Consider the following 20,242-nt stretch of genomic DNA (forward strand, 5'->3'; position numbering starts at 1 on the left):
GAACTCCCTCAGTGTCATTGTCCCCTACCCTGATTCATGGTGCCGTCATCTCTATGAGCATTTGATTGTTGATCGTAGCATTCTAGAAAGGAATCAACATAGAATACACATGCAACTCACAGTCTGATGCATTTTGTGGCAAACACAACATAAGGCTGTTGGTAGGAGGAACTAGCAGACCTTCCCTGCCTCAGACCCCCTTGGGTCAGGACAGAAACACATCATAACCAGCCCTTCAGACTCAACCCATGTTCCCTGTTACCTGAAACTCCATGGAACTTGATGATCTAATGCATCACCTTGCACAGGAATAATGGGTACCTGCTTGGTGACAGGGTCACTGCAAAGGGCTGACAGTGAGATAACCCGTATATGTCTATGGAATTCTAGGGGACATAGAAGAACAGGATAGACATTCATAGAGAAAACTCGATGATGTGTGATAGGTGGTGACAGAAGTCACCATTCCATAAGGGAACACACAGGACAGAGACCCCTAGGCCTAGGTAGGGTTTTCATAGCTGTGGGAAGTGACATTAGAACAGAGGGGCATTCTTTGTTCCTCTCCTCTTCATGATTTTCTATGTCACTGCCACCAAGATTCTCATGACAACTGAGTTCTTGAGAGACAGATATGAGTGCCTCTCCCCTCACTTGCTTCTGGACCATATGCGGCATCAATAAGTAAGTTAGGGAACAGACATAGTCTTCTAAGAAGCAGGACCCAACAGGAGCAAATCAACATCTCACTGACAGAAGACATCTCTTCAGTAACAGGTCCAGGGAAGGATTTGATGCATTGCATCCAGTTGCCCTTGATGTAAAAGGCAAAACACACAAGGCATTACATCACGGACTTCATTCCCGCCATCTTCAAAATCTCCTGTCTTGTTGAGTTCACAACCTCAAGGTAAAGATGGCCTAGTTCTTGTGAGGAAGCACTGAAGCTTTCGGCTGTTCACACCCACATTTAGAAGGAAAGTGGATATGAAAGGCTGGCAGGAGGAATGGTCAGGCAAGCATGGTCTCCTGTCAGTCCTGCATGGTTACTGTGTCACACAATAGAGAAAAGTACAGGTAGATGTGGGGTTATGGAGAGACAGGATCACTGGCTCTGTGCCAAAGGTTCCCCTTTCTCTTGCAGTGTGTCCCAGAAACTTACAGTAGGCGTCATTCAGTCTTTCACCATGGGCAAGCAGGCTTCACCTCCATGCTTCCCAGCCAGATTTCCAGGACAAGGATGCATGGCTGCCATACTCAGATGAAGGAATATCCAGGGCATGGATAAGCACAAATGACCCACGTCCAGACCTACAGGTACTACTGTTGATCTGTATTCCTGTGGCTGCCCCACCTTGAATTGACTTGTATTCCAACGCCTGAGCTCTGATGCTTTTATCTAAATTTTGACAGCTATCATAATAGAGATATGAAAAGACACTGAGCAACAGGTGTACCTGCATGAATATATGCCCACCTCTCCCAAGAGGTGAAACAGTACATACTCAGTAAAGCAGGCCTATACCATACCTTCTGCACCCAGGACTGGGAATCCATTTATAAGAGCATGCAGAAGTCTGACTTGGCCGCTAGGAAATTATGTTGGACTTAGAAGACTCTGCCGAGCTCTGATCATTCAGGCTGTGGCAAGGTCTGTATTTAGTAAGGACCCAGGAAGCAAAGAGAATGGAGAAATAGAATCCAAGAATCCAGACATTAAAAGACTCAGGTTGAAGCCATGCAAGCACAGTGCTGAGCATGATGAAGCCTCGCAGGGAAAGTCTGGAAAAGATGCAGAGGAGCTCTGTGGGCCTGATGCAATGAGTTGAGAGGCAGTGCTGTGGTAGGAGCAATACAGGTCAATGAGTGTTACAACAGCTGGGGTCCAACAGGAGGTCTAGCCCTGGCTGGCCTGTTGAGGTACTGTAGGGCAGGGGCTCTGAGTCCTGACCCAGGAGTCAGGGTAGGATTCTATTGACATTAGTGGACAGAGTTATGGGAATAGCAGGCTAGGATATGAGTGGGTCTAAGAGTAAGGATGTAGAACTGCAAGTGCTGAGGAAGGAACAGAGCTTGGTTGTGCGTTCTGAGGTAGGATTCGGATGCACAGCTGTGAACTGTGACCCATGGAGGCAGACATATAGAGTACCAAAGAGAGATTGTGGCTGAGTGTGAGGAGTTGAAGATCGGCCATGAATACTGACCTAGTAGGCAAGGTCTATGTAGTGGCAGGAAGGGACCTAGAAAGTCTGAGTTATTATTGCTTTGAAATTTGACACAATGGTATGTATCTCTGTGGTTGAGCTAAAATTCTGCTGCAGGAGCTAAGGAGGTCTATTAGTACTGAGGAAGGAGTTTGAAGGAGTCTTTAGGTCTTCCAAAGAACAAGGGCAAAGCTTATTGTGGTCAAGTAGCTAGGTGTGCTGAGCAGAGCTGTGGATTCTGTAGTAAGGTGTTTGGAGTGGTGCTGCAGACAGGAACAGACTTTGAATATTGGGCTGCAATAGGATTGTGGGTTATCTATATGCAATAGGATTGTGGGTTATCTATGTGCTTGTACTTTGTTGTGTAGCTGGGGAAAGCACTGTGAGACAAGGCTCAGGGGTGGTCATTGGTAGACATAGTCAGAATCTTGTAGAATCACAGACCCAAGTTGGAAGACTTTATAAATGCTGGGCTGACAAGAGACTGTTCTGTCCCTTCCAGTGAGATGTTGCTCTCCTGCACCAAATGCTACAGAAAACAAGTCTTATGAGATGGAGGGGACCACAGAGAATCCTTTCCACATGGACTGTTGTCCCAGGCTTCAAGGTTACTGGTTACACTTTCCATCTCTGTCAGACTCATGTAAAGCTCCTTATTCCTTTGATGGATCCTTCCTTCTACTTACCACTTGAGCACCACTGGTTTTCTGATCAGGAAGTAAAGGTTCGGTCCTCTCCTGTGGTTGTGGGCCAATGATGGGGGAATCATTATAACATGGGTGGATAGAGTGGCGTGTATGTGCCCTTGAATAAAAGACCAGAGTTCTCCCTCTGTCTTCATCTTCATCTTAAGCTGCTACAGCCATGCTGTAAATGGTCAGCTTTGTGAGGCACAGGTCCCATTCTCCTAGGTGGCTTCTTCCTTCAGTCCTCTGAGAAGATCCTGTCAGTGACTTTTTACCATTCCCTACAATCTCCTACCTAATCCCGCCTTTGTTTCACTCTGTTCTTCTGTAACTGATAAAGCTCTGACCAACAGCAACCCGAGGACAGGATTTATTTGGCTTAGAACCTAGATCTCACTCCATCAGGAAGAAAAGTCAGGCAGGTATCTTTATGGTAGAAACTGGCTTAATGGCAGTCAACAATTAAATGTTCATAGATTGCTGTAGTTATGGTGATTTTCTGTGTGTTTACAAAGCCTTCATTCAGGACTCTGTTTCTTCTTTAATCTCTACACTCAGAGCTTAAGACAGGAGAGATAGGTCACCAGAGGACTCTGAAGGTGACTTGTAGATTTTTCACTCAAGCCTTGTCCTTCACTTACAGAATGATTTCATTGCTCTTAGGCAAATTCTAAATATTATGAATTACATTTTATTATGAACTTTATTAGAAGTACAAGCCAGCTTCATGTCACTTCAATATAATGTCTTCAAGAATATTTAAAAGGAATAGTTTTAGTTGATTTCTGTCTCTGGAGATACCAAATTTGATTATTACATTTCTTCGTTTTTCTAGGGAGCAGAAACACAGGAATTAGTGGTAGAGCAACCTGCTGTTTCTCAAGCCCTGGAGCACAACAAAGGCATATCATGAGCTGTTATCCCACAACTGCTTTCCTAGGTCTTCCAGGACACTTAACTACATCTAATTATATCCCACCTCCTAATAGTATTACCCTAAGTAGCAAGGCTTTGACATGTGAACCTTGGCAGGATATTGAGCATCCAAACTATAGCTTTAATCTATAGATTCTCATTATTACATGCCTTCCAGGCTCCTATTATCCACCCTTAGCTGTATGACTGAGAGGACAGTGTGAAGAACAGACTCTAGGGAGGCACCTTCGATGACACAGCTCATTTGAATGGAATACAAACAAGGCCAGTTAAACCCTTGGATAGTAAGTAGGGGCTAGTGGGTGAGTATCCATCATTGGCCTCAAGGTCCATGGCACTAGGGATGCCTCATTGGCCTAAGTAGGAATTCCAGGTACTCACTGCACATTCACTTATAAGGAGACAGGTAGACTACTCTGCCTATTGGGCTATAAAGTGAGCTAGTCTACTGCGTGGAAGGTGCAGACATAGGCCTACATGCACTAATCCAAGGGGCTGGGGTCACCGGTGAGCAATACTCCTTCCAATCTCAGGACAAGATTGACACACCACATGTAACATATTGGAGAGAAGTCTGCAATGTACGAATGGGAGGGATTGTGGGTAACTGCCTTGAAAGCAGTGACAAATCCAGCACCATTCTGTGTGGTTTCCTTTCCTCTTTACATACCCCTTCCACTTTCTCCAAAACATGTGGAAGAGGACATGTCCCCTTCCCCCACCCGGGGTGATTGCATAGAGGTTCCTCTCCCTCTTCCATCTTCCTGTTCTAATATTAATTTCCAAGGTGTGTGTGGCCAGAGATGTACCTGAAACTTTTCTATTACAGTCTACTAGCTGAGCTTACTCCTGAGCAATCAAAAGTGTGCATGTGCAGCCATTCCCAAGCCTTCAGATCTTTAACTAACAGGCAACTGGAGATACACTGTTGGAGGGTGCTGGAGGCTGGGGTGAATGGAAGCTGATCTTCCTCTGCAGGGCTGTGGGAGCTCTAGTGAACTAGCACTGAGTGTGGCACACAGATGAATACTCTTACAGAGTTCTGCCCTGATGGCCAATGGGACTTGGCTCATATGGGACTGAAAATGGAGCACAGACTAATCAAACAGCAGTGCCCAACCACAGATTGCTTCTTGACCCCACATGCCTAAACTGTCCTGAATAGCAAGAACTCACTTGCCCAGTATATTCTTTCATTCTTCCCTTCTTTTGAATTTCCACAATTGTGCTGTGACAATGGAATTATCAGATTCAGACATCTGCCTGACACTGAGACTTTGTCACTTATAGACTGTCCTAACACCTGTCATCTTCCTATGATGAGTCTAGCCAGACAATTCCTAGATAATGGTGCTCAACACTTTTCTTCTTATTATTTTTTAATTGAACAACTTCATTTAAAAAAAGACAGATAAGTGTACAGATTTTAAGCATTTTTGCATGAAAGTATACAAATACATTTTTGCTGGTACTTGATTTTTTTTAAAGTTTGTTAGTATGCATTAAAATCTTACTAGTTACAATGAGCTTAAAGTACATGTAAAACAAAAGGTAACCTGGAAATAGTCAAAGTTTTCTTGGTGTGTAAAGATTAAGTATAACAGTTTTTCTTTTTTTAATTGAATAACTTTATTTAAAAAAAAAACAAAGATAAATGTACAGATTTTAAGCATTTTTACATAAAAGTATACGAATACATTTTTGTCAATGCTTAGTTTTTTTTAAAGGTTTGATAGTGTGCATTAAGATCTTACTAGTTACAATGAGCATAAAGTACAAGTAAAACAGGATGTAACCTGGAATTAGTCAAAGTTTTCTTGGTCTGTAAAGTTTAAACATAATGGTTTTTCCTTTTCTTTTTTTTTTCTTTTATTGAATTTCGTATAGTCTGTGACTTGTTTCTGGGGTGTTTAGAGCTTTCTGGGGTTAGTATCCAATTATCAGTGACTGCATCTTATGTCTGTTCTTTCCTGACTGAGTTATCTCACTCAGGATGATATTTTTTAAGATTTCTTTCTTAAGACTTTCATAAAGTCATTGTTTCTGATAGCTGAGCAGTACACCATTGTGTAAATATACAACAATTTTGTATCCATTCATCTACTGAAGGACATCTGGGTTCTTTCCAGTCTCAGGCTATTATAAATAGGGCTGCTATGAACATTGTGGTGCATGTGTCTTTGTTGTATATTGGAGCTTCTCTGAGGTATATGCCCAGAAGTGGAATAACTGGGTCTTCGTGTAGTACTATGTCCAATTTTCTGAGTAACTGCCAGACTGATTTCCAGAGTGATTGTAACAGTTTATAAACCCACCAACAGTGGAGAAGTTTTCCTCTTTCTCTGCATCCTCACCAGCATCTGCTGTCATCTGAATTTTTTTTCTTCACCAATCTGACTGGTGTGAGATGGAGTCTCAGGGTTGTTTTGATTTGCATTTCCCTGAGGCTAATGATGTGGAGCACTTCCTTAGATGCTTCTCAGCTATTCAATATTCCTCAATTGAGAACTTTTTGTTTAGCTCTGTACCGCATTTTTAATAGGGTTGTTTGATTCTCTGGTGTCTAGCTTCTTGAGTTCTTTGTAGACCTTGGATATTAGGCCTCTATCTGATGTGCCACTTTTCTTTTTTAAAAGAAAAAGAGTTATTTATTTATTTCATACACACACACACACACATATATATATACATATACATATATATGTACACTGTCTCTGTCTTACACACAGCAATAGAGGGCTTCAGATCTGATCACAGATGGATGTGAGCCACCATGAGGTTGCCAGGATTTTAATTCAGGACCTCTGCAAGAGCAGTCAGTGCTCTTAACCACTGAGCCATCTCTCCAGACTGCTTCCCACTTTCTACCACTGTGATTTTCTTACTTCTTCTCTATTTTGCCATAGCTCACATCAACATTGTCTTTGGCTGTTTACCAGAGACAGTCTTAACCCTGGAAGTATATAGACACTTTTCCCATATGAGAAGGCAAGGCAAGTTAAAGTCTTTCTTCCTATCTTTTAACCACAAGTGTTTTTGAACATGTGTGAGGGTAAGCTCAGAAGAAAAGAAACTTTTCTTAGTGTCTCAAGTTATTCAGGGTTTACCCATTTTCAGGTGGTATTTCATTCAGTTGGCCACGTTGTTTCCCTCCCATTTCTAAGTGTATCTCCTTAAGAAGAAAAGTTTTAAGTAAAGTTCTCAGAGACAAATGTCTCTTTATATGGGTGGCTCTGGCTTTTGCTTTATTTCAGGGGTCAGAAAAGGAAATCAGATACCCTATTTCCTCTGCACAGGACCTGTACTTAGTTCTCTACTTGTTACTTTTTGATACACACACATGGTAATTTCTAGGAGATAGCCTAGCTTTGGGATCACACCTGCTACCCACTTTTTCTTAGGCTCTGGCAAGTTGCAGCTTGTAACTTTCTCCTTTTCATCAAATCATTTAGTTTCATTATCCTGGGGCTACAAGATGGGTGCTCAAATGGGTCAAGGTTTGTTTACTCTGGAGTTTTGAGTTTTCCCTGGTATACATTCATTACTAGTTAAGGAAGCTCACAGTCACATGTAACTCCATGTTCAAGGATGAGACAGCCGAGTACAGTAACTTAGAAATTAATAGAGCAATTCAATTTAGAAATTAAGAAAGCAAATAATCTGAGATATCTTTGCCTCCTTTACTCTCCCTTAGAAAAAATGGCTAGAATCTTTTTTAATGAGCTCTATATCTTTATCTGAAGACTTCTAGAAGAACGCTGAGTTCCAGGCAGGTAGGATGAGGGTCTTAAAGCCCACGCCCACAGTGACATGACTACTCCAATAAGGCCACACCTACTTCCACATGGCCACACCTGCTAATAGTGCCACTCCTGTGTGGAGCAAGACAAACTGACACACCTAATCTCTCACAAGACCTTGCTCTCTTCTCTGCTTATTTCAAGAAAGAAACAGAACTCCAGAACTGGTGTCCTCCAGACCCGAGTTTATATATCTCAGAAGATTGAGAGAAGATAGGCTCTGCAAGAAATGATCCAGGATAAATAAGATTTGGTGTGCTCTCCTCACAAGATACATCCAGCCAATTGTATAGCTGAAAATTCTGGCAACACTGAACGTACAGAAGAGAAGGAAGGAGAACAGACAAGGAGCTTTTCTTGGGACATTTCCTGGAAGCAAGAATGTTTATAGTTCCTAGACTGTAATAAGGCTCAGCACATAGAAACAGCTGGATCTCCATGCATGTACAGTCTTACTGACGAGCAGGCACATTCACAGTGGTACAATCACACATGTAGACACAGACACACACACAGTAAGTGATTGATGAAATTCTAACATTTTCAGCCCAGTTTTGAAATAAGAATACTTAGAATCAAGACAAAACTAGTCTGCTTCTTTGTCCTTCTGCCCTTTATTTTACTGAATTTTTTGCTTTAGGTTTTCATATTAATGACAAACCCTATATCCTGAAGAGAACTTGAGAAATATAACCTGACTAGGTCTATAACCAACCGTGAATCTATTGACTGATATTCTTTCTTCACACAAGTAGAACATACACATTCCTAGGGAATGGTCCATTTCACCACTGAGTTTGATGGTTTCCTCTGTTGAGGAGACACAGAAGAAGAGATATCCCTGAGGCCAACTTCTCAGAGACGTCTGCTGACAAGCCAGGCCTAAACCAAACAGGAGACATTGTTAAACAGCACTCTTTGACTTAGCTGGTGGTCAATGACCCAGCATGCAACTCTGTCTCTCTGAGACAAGCTATATCACTTTTCTTCCATATTCTTGTCAAGAGGCCTCCTTGTACTTCCTCTGAGGACTTAGCTGCCTTTGTACTCACTGAATAAACGCTAAGAAAATGGGACAAAGTTATTGAAAGTAGGCAGGAATGAGGACTGGCTTGTAGCACTGATGGCCCTCACAAACCCTGGCTTTCTCTCACTAGACACTGTGAGATGGAGCTGTGTTGGTCATGCATTCCTCATTGTCCTCAGAGGACATGCTGTATAGCTTCTGATCTCAGTGCTGTCTACTCCTAAGCCCTACTTCCTGCCTGCTCCAGGTAATTCTGTTTTCCCGGCTGCCTACTCATGGAGTTGATTCCACGGAAAAAGAAAAGGTTGAAGGGGTTATACTGTCTGATTGTGTGTTATCTTGACACAAGTGGGACTTATCACAGAGAAAGGAGCCTCCCTCGAGGAAATGCCTCCAAGAGATCCAGCTGTAATCCATTTTCTCAAGTGATCAAGTGGGGAGTGCCCAGCCCTTTGTGGGTGCTACCATGTCTGGGTTGGTAGACTTGGGTTCCATAAGAAAGCAAGCTGAGCAAGTCAGCAGAAGGAAGCCAGTAAGTAACGCATGGCCTCTGCATCAGCTCCTGCTTCCTGACCTGCTTGAGTTCCAGTCCTGACTTCCTTTTGTGAACAATGTGGAAGTGTAAGCTGAATGAACTCTTTCCTCCCCAACTTGCTTCTTAGTCATGATGTTTTGTGCAGGAATAGATCACTGAATAAGACTGGGGAGGATGGGTGAGGCCGATGGTCCTGAGAGGGTTTGCAGGCCCTCCTGGGCTGAGGGGCTTCAGCATGGCAGCAGTGATGCTTGCTGGCCCCGGGGACCAGGGACTAGGCCAGGGGGCTGCACCCTGAGTAGCAGAAAGAGAATGAAAGAAGTAGATAATCTTGACAGAATAAGGTTTGTGGAACAGGACCTCCTGACAATCAACTCCTCTATGATGATCAACAAAAGGACTGTGAATATTTTTTTGATAGACTTTGTGAGGAAGAAGAGGAGGCTGGTGCCAAATGCTTGGCCCCCACTGAACAGAAGAAACAGTTAGTTGTAAGTAAAAAATCATGGAAAAATGGATTCACTGTCAATGATGATTTTAGAAGTTACTCTGATGGTAGGAGGCAGCAGTTTCTTTACTCCATCAAAAAAGGGGTATTAACTTCTGAATTTTGGCGAGTCTTTGATAAAGATGAGGTGGATGTTAACGTTGAAGATTAAAAAATATGAAGTATGTATGTCTACAAAGCCTATGTTCCAGCTTTCGTCAGGACAGGACCACAGACTAGGAAATGCTACACCAAGAATCGCTTCTAAAGCAGAGTATTGAAGTTGACAATAAAATCACTTTGTCTGCTGTTTCACTGAACAACTTGGAGGATTAGCAGGATCCAGATTTGGATAGCCAATGGGGAAGGACTGTCCAAAGATTTGACGTTTCCCATAGGGTGAGCCACATCAAAGACATCATTTAAAAATACCAAGAATCTCAGAGAAGGCTTATTTTTGCCCTGACAACAGCCCTTCCTTTCCTCAGATTTCTGGATGAGAAGCTCACATTGGAAGAAGCAGATCTGCAGAATGCTATAATCATTCAGAGACTCCAAAAGACAGCTGAGCCTTTTAGAAAACTCTTACAGTTTCTGTTTTTGAGACATGCTGAAGTGGCAGACAGAAGTCAGTGTGACTGAACTTGTGGTTTGAGGGCTTCCTAATCCCTTGTTAGGGGGTTCAATCATCACAAGCTAGGAGAGTGGCAGGGCTGTCAACCAGAGTCTGTGCACTTTTCTCAACAGGTAATTCATAAGAAGTACCTGTTTTCTAACTAGTTAACCAATGTGATATATAAAATAGCTGTATCACTAATCTTAATGTGGTCTAAATTAGCAGAGTATTCAATTATCTAAATCAGCATCAGCATTCAAATATTATTTTGAAACAACAGATACTTTTATAAATGTTAGCTAACTCAGTTTTTAAATAGCAGTACATTAAAATATTATACATGACCTATCAAAAGCATCAATGTAATTATTAGATTGCCTGTGCTTCATCCTCAAAGCTTTTCAGTTTTCACTCTGATGGCAAGAAATACTCAAATATTCATTTGGCTACAGTATCCAAGATTTATACTCCTTAAATTTGTAATGTAAATGCACACACAGAAAAGTTATCCCAAGCTAGGGGGTGGTGGCAGACCACATTTAATCCAAGCATTTTAGAAGCAGAGGCAGGAGGCTCTCTGAGTTCAAGGACAACCTGTCTTAAAGAGTTAACTTCCAGGATTACACAGTGAAACCCTGTCTAGAAAAAAATAACCTCAAAGTTTTCAAATATTTACTTATTTAAAAATAATTTTGAATCTGTCTACAGAGGCGTGTGCCCTATAGCTCCAGCACATAGCACTTGGACTGGCAGGGTAACTTGAGCCTGAGCAACATTGTGAAAGCCTGTGTCTTGCTAGTAACAACTTTCACACCCCAAGAGATGGCTCAGCAGTCAGGAGCATTGGATGTCCTTGCAGTAAAGCTAGATTCAATTTCCAGCGCACATGGCAGTACACAACCATCTGAAACTTCTGCTCCAAGATGGTCAACTCCCTTGTCTGACAACTGTGGGCACTGCCCTCAAGTTATACATAGACACACACATAGACAAACAATTCTGCTTATTAAATTTTAAATGAATGGAAAGATTTATCTAGAGAGGTAGCATTGTATTTCCCTTTTTCCAAAATTGTCATGTCTGACTTCATGAAGATGAGGAGTCTCACCTGTCTCTACAATCACTGTGTTGTAATATCACATAGCTTACAGTCTCTAGAAGACAAAGCTTTTTATTTGTGGGAATGAAAAAGAAACATGTGACTGTATGATTAGGAAAGAGAATTTGACAAAGGGTCATTTGATAGTCATTCAAAAGGGCTAGTGCCTGGCCAAAAATGGCAGTTCACATGGTCCTAAGCACTTGAAAGGCTGAGGCAGGAGGATCATTACCATGAGGTCAAGGTCAGCTTGAGCTACAGAATGAGAGTCTGTTAAAACTACAAAGTCTATTCCTGGCCTTTCCCAAGCATTGTGACCACTGACTGAGGTGGGTGACAACTGCACTTGGAATCTTCAATAGTTCATAGGTATTGAGTGTAAGTGCAGGAGTTCTATACTAAGTCCGAGTCCACACTGTGTGCTTAACCATACTCCACCCAAGAAGTTTCCAGGAGTCAGTTTATCCTCTTCTCAAGCTTACTCAGGATGTCCCTTTTTAAGCTAAACTACTGGCATAACCTGCACCTTGCCTCCCATCCACAGATGAAGCAGTGCTGGAAAGTGTGGATGAGGTTTTAAGTAAGATTCAGGAATAATGAGGAAGCCTGTGGAGATAACCAGATGTCCTTTCTTTCAGCCCTTCTATTTTTAAAGAAGCTTTCTTCCTAGCTCCCAGGCTTCCATACACCAGACTTGTGTGTGTTGGGTGGGCAGTGTGGAATGGAGAATGAAAGAGAACATCTTTACCTAGGAGATTAGCAGGTTTATAACAGAAAATTAAATATTTGTTGATAACGTTTATACAATACTATCAGAGCCCTCTTAAGCAAGATAAATAATTAAGAACAAAGGGGAATAGTATAATCATTGGTTTTATTTTTCAGACACAGGCAAAAACTTTTGATTGTTAATATGTTCAGGAATCTCTAAGGAGATGTTTCATATAGACCCTTCCTGAATTCCTTCTATTTATATAGTTATAATTGACAAATGGTTCTCTGTATTCTTATGAGGAGCTTCTCACAAGTGTGTTTCTTGTGTATCTACAAATAAAGCCTCCAGTCTTTAATTAACGAGAAGGGGCAGTGGGGGTTTCTGGTGTGTCTATGTAGAGTACATGCCAGGCAGATGTTCCAGTAGAAAGAATAGTCTCTAATTCAAAAATAAATAAAGAATAAATTCCCAAAGAAAGCAAAACGTAAAGTGCACATCTCAGGAGAATAGAGTTTGACCCAAGTCATGGCTCCAGAATTGTCATTGTCAGCTGTCTCATCTGGCAGGTGAGATAGACATTGAAATGCATGTCTGACTGTACACATGATAATGGCTAGTTAGATTACTATGCACTGTCAAAACTAAAATAATCTTACTTTATTATGACTCATTCAGTACACCTCATGATATTTCCATTCATTGACTATGTATTTATTTTAGTGCCTTAATATAATTTTGATGTATTTTACTAATAGTAAACCTAACTGTCTCTTAAAGATAAAATGCTGCTCACTGAAAAGATCTGTTAAGTAATTTAAACTTGTTGTACAGCAGGAACATGTGAAAAACAAAGACAGAGGAAGAAAAGGAAGAGGAACTATCCTGACCTCTCATTGTTCAATTGTGGGAAGCTCTGTTATTCGCCCCCTTGTGGTCATGCCACATCTATGGACCAGCTGAGATGAGCTGATGTGTGATGACTGTCCTCTCCTCCATAGGCCTCACGGTGCTGATACCATGTTTTGGAACACACAAAACAACCTCCTTTGCTGATGCACGTTTATTTAACGTCTGCATCAGCTTCTAGTACACGATAAACTCTTCTTAGCCTTGATGCTTCCCCTTCATTCCTCTCTGCCAAGGTCATTCCTGCCTTTCAATAATACTAATGATGAACCATTGTGGCCTCCACTCTTCCAGGCCCTCAGTACCAGGAATTTTGCCTCATACACTCGGGACTTGGCAGAGCAGGAAGTCCTGTTTCTCTACAGGATCTCCCAGTCCCTGAGCAAGCTTTATCCCCAGAGGCTTTCTTCTAGCCTGTGACATAGGAATACTCCTCTCTACAGAGGGATTAGCATGCTGTTCCAGCTCCTCCCTCCATTGGCTCCCCTGTTCTGTCTTTCAAGTCCTTTTTAACCTCTGATTCTTGTTGATCTGGGACGTTACTCTGGTTAGGGCTTGGCAATACCAATCCTGACCTGATCCTCTTTTTCTGGACACTCTCCAGGTTTTAGCATTGCAAGTTTTGCAGCCAATATGTAGTGTTGACCGCCCTCTATGAAACTGGGGAGGACAAATCCTGGGAGCAGATGCAAATGGTCCACCTCTCCACAGGCTAGCCTTTCCAGGAAATCTCTAATGAGGGAGGTGTGGCAACCAGGCAACCAGCTGTTGCTGGCTGCAAGTGACCTTTATTCTGCCTGCTTCCTGCATAGCATCCAGGATTGCTGCAGCAGGCCTTAATTAACCCTGAGCTTTCCTAGAGCTCCCAGAAGCAACTGTGTCATCTTCAGTCATCCAAGAAGCCACAGAGTTTAGTAGAATGAAGGATTATATTAGATCCACCTCACCAGGATATAGGAAGGTAGAAGCAGGGTTGGAAGGATAAAGCACAGCCTGACAGTCTAGACCCGTGAGCCGGCCAATGGAGAGAAAAACTTGCTCTACCTTTGAGAACTGTGGAGTCTTGATTGCCATGTCACATCCTTCTAGCATCTGAAACACTGTGGGCCATGACAGCCTGACAAATTGACGGAATGACTGACTGACTGTCTGACTGACTGAATGAATGAATGAATGAATGACAGGTGCTTTGGAAAGGAAAAAGTGAGTGTCATCTGAGAAGCACAAGGATGCCCCAGTGCTTGCTTTCACACAGCAGATTCATATTTTTCCTGGGATTAATATAGCAAGATTCTTAAGAAATTCTTCCACCTGTTAACCGAGCATTTCACATCTCTGAGGGTGCTGAAGCCACCTTGTCTCTGGAGGATAGACCCACTGGCATCTGGAGATCTTTTAGCCTGCTGGAAGATGCTGAACAAACCACATCAGGATATACCACAGAGTGAGTCAGCGGCATTAGGTTCTGAGGTCTCTGAAAGCCAAGGGCCCAATTTGTACCCAATCCTGATCCACAGGTCTGTAGCTCTCCTCAGAACCAAGAGGGGTACTCTTCACAGTGGTCCTATCATCTGGGTTTTGAGAATGGAAACATTGACGCCCAGTGACCTTAAACAGTCTTTCCCACCCAGAGGGTGACTCAAGCCAGGCAGCCATGAGTGTCCACCTTTCCAGGACCATAGAGCATCCCCCAAGCAAAATCCTCTAATAGGGGCTTTTGAGAGCTGCCCAAGGGATAACTATCAGAATCTACTCACCATCTCCCTTTCTCCTTCAGGCCTGTGAGTCTTCATCCCTGTGACCTCCAAGGTGTCCTACCTGTGTTCTTAAGAAATCTCAGCATGGATCCTCCTGAGAACTGCCAGAACTTCTACTTCCTAAACACTACTCAGGCCCAAAGGGAGAGAAGGGATATGGAGAGTGCCCATGTCCCCATATCTGAGGCAGAGCAGGTGGAAGCCACTGCCACTACCTCAGGGGCTGTGTCTATGGGAGGAAAGCTGGGATCATCCCAGAATGCTCAGAGAGTTTTTTCTCCCCACAATGCCATGAGCTTCACTGCAAGTTCACCATCTGTTGGGGATTCAGGAAGAAACGTATGGGAAATTGTTCACCCCGAGTCCCCTTGTCAGGATGCGGTCCATAGAAAGAGAGTTGATATGATTCTGTCCCTGCTCCTCAAGTACAGGAGGAAGCAGCTGACATCTATGGTAGAGATTGTGTATGTGATCCTCTGTGATGAGGAGGAGCGCTGCCCTGAGACCTTTACTATGACCGATGACTGCATGAGGCTGATGTTTGGCCTTGACATGATGGAAAGGAATGCCACTGTGCTATCCTCCTCTTTTGTCCATGCCCTCAGGATCAGCTCCGATGGGATGTAGAATGGCTCTCCAGGCATACCCAGGACAGGCCTGGTAATCACATGTGACACATCATCTCCCTCTGACAAACACAGGGCTCTCACTGGCTCTTTGTAATGTCTGTGAGGCCAAAACTAGATGGACCTTAGATGAGCCTTATGTTTGCTACTGATAACATCCTTAAAATAAAAGTGAGCACATGAGTCAAGTGTATTTAGAGATTGTCCCTGACTGCATCTGGGGTAGCTGACTGTCCCACTGTGGGACTTTATGTCCATTCCCAGCACATTACAGTGTCCCTTGAACTGACCATGCCCCCATATGCTGGGGCTTCCATCCCTGCATCTTTACCCATCTTTTCTGATGTTCCTAATGCCTGCTATGTGGTCTAGAAAGAACACCCTGCCCTCACCCCTGATTGTCCGTCACACTGACCAATGCACCTGTTGACATATTGAATGACAATGATCACCTGTCACACAGCAGAGACTCACTGGCAAGAGTTCTCTGCTAGGTCAAAAAAATATGAGGATTCTAAGCCTCTCAGGAGAACAATGGAATTGGGAGGGGTCCAGGGATCAGAGGATGCCTCGGTTCTTATTTCAGACATGAACCCCTGCCCTCCTTTCTACTGGCAACTCCACATACAATGATCAGGGTTGGGGCTGTTACTGAGAGCCATTGTGTGAGGTTTCTGAAACACGGAGGGCCACTCTGTGCAGTTTGAATGAAGATAGACCCTTGGGGGTGGACATTAAAGGTTCCTTTGAATGTTGTCCTCGAAAGGTCATGCAGCCTGTTCTCCCTGAGTTTTGAGAGTGACCCCTCTCTCCAGATGATCATGAGTCTCATGGTAAGGACATCTGTTGGGGCCTCTGGAAATTAAGAAGAGAGGTACCAGACCCACATTAACTCTGCAGGACAACCTAACTAGAAAGATAGTGTACTTCATGCACTTCTTGCCCATCACATGTAGAAGGCAGCAACAGGCAAGGAGGGCAGGATTGCTCGATGGGGTTATAGGAGATGATAAGGATGACTACTCTGTGATCATAAGTAAGACCTCTGAGTCTATGAGGCTCGCCTCTGGCTTTCACAGGATACAAGAGGATGAAATTGTCCACTCCACTGTAGTCTTCTACCTACCACAGGGATCTTCTCTGATGGAATGCTGCAATCAGGTCCTGGCATACCCAAGACAGGCCTGCTCATATCGGTCCAATCGTTTCTGTGGGGAACAAGGGTCCTTATCCAACCACCGAAGGGAAAACCTTGGAATTTTTTCCAACATACCTGGTAGTAATCCTAGAGCTTACCTCTTCAGGGATGGAGATGCTATGAGATCAGACAAACAACACCTAGACCAGGCTGGCTCAGCAGATGGTCCTTCTGCTCTGACACAGTCATTCTGGTCCACTAGCATTTCCCATCCAACATCAGGTGAGACACAGTCCCTGTTCTCACAGCTGTGCATTCATAGAAAGGTGGCAGGAGGAGATTGTGACAGATTCCATCCTTCATGTACTGACTGAGAGACTTGGGGTTTCTTGGTTTTCAAAATGTTGCTTTTTTTACTACAAAATCCACTAGCTGGACATGTTTTATATTTATGAATGTAATTAATAAGTCATGTGATTTTATTGCTCCAGGATTATAGAACCTTTTCAGTTTGAAAACAGTTAAGAAAAGCCTCTAAGTTGGAACTTTTCTTACAGGCTACCAGGTCAGTCGAGCCGTTTGCTCCTGGGTAGTGGTAGTTTACATGAATAGGATGACATTACTTTTTTCCTGCCTTATGGACTTAATCTCTCATTCTCATTGATTAAATGAGTTTTTTAAAAAGGTATAGAAATGGAATCTTTTTCTTTCTCAAAGCTTCTAAAAGCACATGCTCTGCACCAAGCACAACAGCACGATGCTCTCAGTTTCTGTTTTGTTTTTTAAGGACACTTGTTAAATTAATTTTATTATTTATTCATCTTACATCCCATTATTAGCTCCTTCTCTCAGTCCCTCCTCACACAGAACTTCTTCCCTTCCTCCATCCTTGCCTGTTCACACACTTCCCTTGTCCCCTGGTACCTCAGGTCACAAACACAAGGCTCATTCTCTGCAGCTGAGGCAAAGTGGCCCATTTAGGTGAGGCAATCCACAGAAGGGCAGACAACATATTCAGGGAAAAACCCTGGCTCTCATTATTAGGGGATCTGCCTGAGGACCAAGCTGTACTTCTGTCATATTCTTGGCAGGAAGGGATCTAGGTCCAGCCCATGCACACTCTTGGGTTGGTGGTTTATAGGAACTGACATTGAAGTTATATTACATTTTCAAAGCTCAGAAAATATACTGTCAAGAAATCATAACATTCTGAATCGAGGTAAACCTGCTGCATGTGTAAACAATGAACAACATACACTTTCAGATGAAGTCTATTTTGTATAATATTAAAACACAAAGTGATTGTTTATATAGCAGTGAATTCCTCTTTACAAGATGTGATTCACAAGGCTTATATCAGGTCTAAATTAAAGTAAGAAAAATAAATTTAAAGCCTTCTAGTATCTTCAAAACCCAGTTAAGGGGTGGGGGGCAGAGCTCAGAGCCGTGGTCTGAGGTGTCCGGAAGTGTGAAGTCCACGTGTGCTCTGTGCATCTGTGACTTCCGGAACTCAGGGCCATTTTGTGAGGCTCCGGAAACGAAGACCTTCACACACGGGGTTCTAGGATCGTGAGGGGTTCAGATCCATTTTCCATTGGGCCCAGAAGGGTGTTTTCCACAACTTCCTTCAGGTATGTGGGGATTTGAGGGGTGAGGACTCCAGCCATTTTCTGAGGTGTCCTGAATTAAAAAGTCCGCGCTCGGCTTCCTGAAGCGGGGGCACGAAGGGGTTGACACCGTTTTGTGAGGGTCCTGGAGCAGCGACCTTCACACACGGGGTTCCAGGGACTTGAGGGGTTCAGAGTCACTTTCCCTTGGGACTAAAAGTGTGTCTTTCCCAACGTTCTCCAGGTACGTGTGAATTCGAGGAGGTGGGGACTCGGAGCCATTTTCTGAGGTGTCGGGAAGTATAAAGTCCACAGGCGGCTTGTGGAATAGCGGACATGCGGGTGAGGCGTGTTGACGCGGTTTTGTGAGGCTCCTGGAGCAGAGACCTTCACACATGGGGTTCCAGGCACGTGAGGGGTTCGGAGTCACTTTCCCTTGGGCTTGGAAGGGCCTATTTCACAAAGTGCTTCAGGTGTGTGGAAAATGGGGCGACGGGACTCGGGGCCATTTTCCGAGGTGTCTGGACTTATGAAGGCCACGCTCGGCTTTTGATTGGAGGAATTAACACGTATCGAGGCCATTTCGTGAGGCTCCTGGTACGGAAACATTTGCACACGGGGCTCCAGGTACTTTAGGGGTTTGCAGTCATTTGCCAGGGCATCTGGAAGGGCGTCTCTCACAAATTTCTTCGGGTTTGTGGGAATTGGGGAAGAGGACTCGGATCTTTCGAGGTGTCCGGAAATATGAATGCCACACTCAGCTACTTGAATAGGGGACAAGTGGGTGACAGTGTTGAGGCCATTTTCTGATGCTCCTGAACAGAGACCTGCACACATGGGGTTCGGGGAATTGCGAGAGTTCAGAGTGACTTTCTGTGCTGCCTTGACATGGCTTCAGTAACTCGGTGCATAAGGCTTCCGGGGATTTTTCAGGGGACATCGAGACGTCTGCTGAAGTACCTGGAACTATGAAGGCCATGCTGAACTTCTTGCATCTGGATCCTTAGCGCAGTGCAGACATTTTGTGAGGTTTCTTAAGGGAGACCTTCAGGAAAGGACCACATTCTCTTGAAGGCTTAGAGCCACTTCCAAAGTGTCTGGAAGTGTGATCAGTACTGTGCTTCTGTATTTGGGAACTGGGGAAGTGTCAGTAAGAAAGTGCTTCAGGTAATCCTTAACTGGGGAAGAGGAGGAGCTCAGAGCTGTTTTTGACATAACAGGGAATTGTGAAGTTCCTATAATGAACATCTTCACCCACATAACTCTATATCCAGACCTTGGTGATAGCAGCTCAGAGGCATTTAATGTGGTGCCTAGAAAGGAGTGAATAAAGCCACTCTTTGGACATCAGGAAATCGAGGAACACACAGTCATTTTCTGACATACCTGGAATAATTGAGGTCTTACCACTTTTCTTTACTTATTCTTTCCTGTTGTTTCTGTTTACATTTCAAATGTTATTGCCTCCCCCCCCCCCCAACATGCCATCATCCCTGCCCTTGCTTCCACAAAGGTGTTCCATCTCCCAACCACCCTGTCCCACCTCAGCACCTTGGAATTGCCGTACACTAGGAAAATGTGCCTTCATTGGACAAAGGCCTCTTCTCCTATATATGCCTGACAATGCCATCCTCTGCTGCATATGTACCTGGAGATATGGGTCTCTCCATGTGTGCTCATTGGTTGGTGTTTTTGTCTCTGAGAGTTGTAGAGGATTTGGATGGTTGATAATGTTCTTTCATTGGGATTGCAAACCCTTCCAGCTAATTCAGTCCTTTCCCTAGAACCTCCATTAGGGTCCCTGTATTCAGTCAAATGTTTAGCTGCAAACATCCACAACTGTATCTGAGTTTGGATGATGTTCATCACATAAGAGGTATTGTGAGGTTTGAATTTATTTTTGAAATTCCTTGAAGAAAGAGAGTCAGACATGGTATTCTATATCCAGGCACTTGGTGGGTTTATATCCATTTGGTGGGGGGGGGGGGGAGACTCGTAATAGGTCATTTCAGGTTAACTACATCCCCAGCTTAGATGGATGAGAGCCATTTTGTGAGCTGACTACAGTGTAACATCCATGCCATAATTTCTGAGTGGATGTGA

At 43.5% G+C, this 20,242-nt stretch overlaps 1 pseudogene across 1 annotated transcript in view; it reads left to right on the plus strand.

The window, feature by feature from the left end:
- Window positions 1-10,317, plus strand: part of LOC308415256 (UBX domain-containing protein 2A-like) — a 57,529-nt pseudogene extending 47,212 nt beyond the window's left edge. The window contains exon 2 of the transcript in view: window positions 10,112-10,317. The product of the transcript in view is annotated as a UBX domain-containing protein 2A-like (transcript). The remainder of the gene's footprint in view (window positions 1-10,111) is intronic.
- Window positions 10,318-20,242: the final 9,925 nt, after the last annotated feature.

Source organism: Micromys minutus, assembly GCF_963924665.1.
Source record: "Micromys minutus genome assembly, chromosome: X".
In the NCBI taxonomy this organism is placed as follows: domain Eukaryota; kingdom Metazoa; phylum Chordata; class Mammalia; order Rodentia; family Muridae; genus Micromys; species Micromys minutus.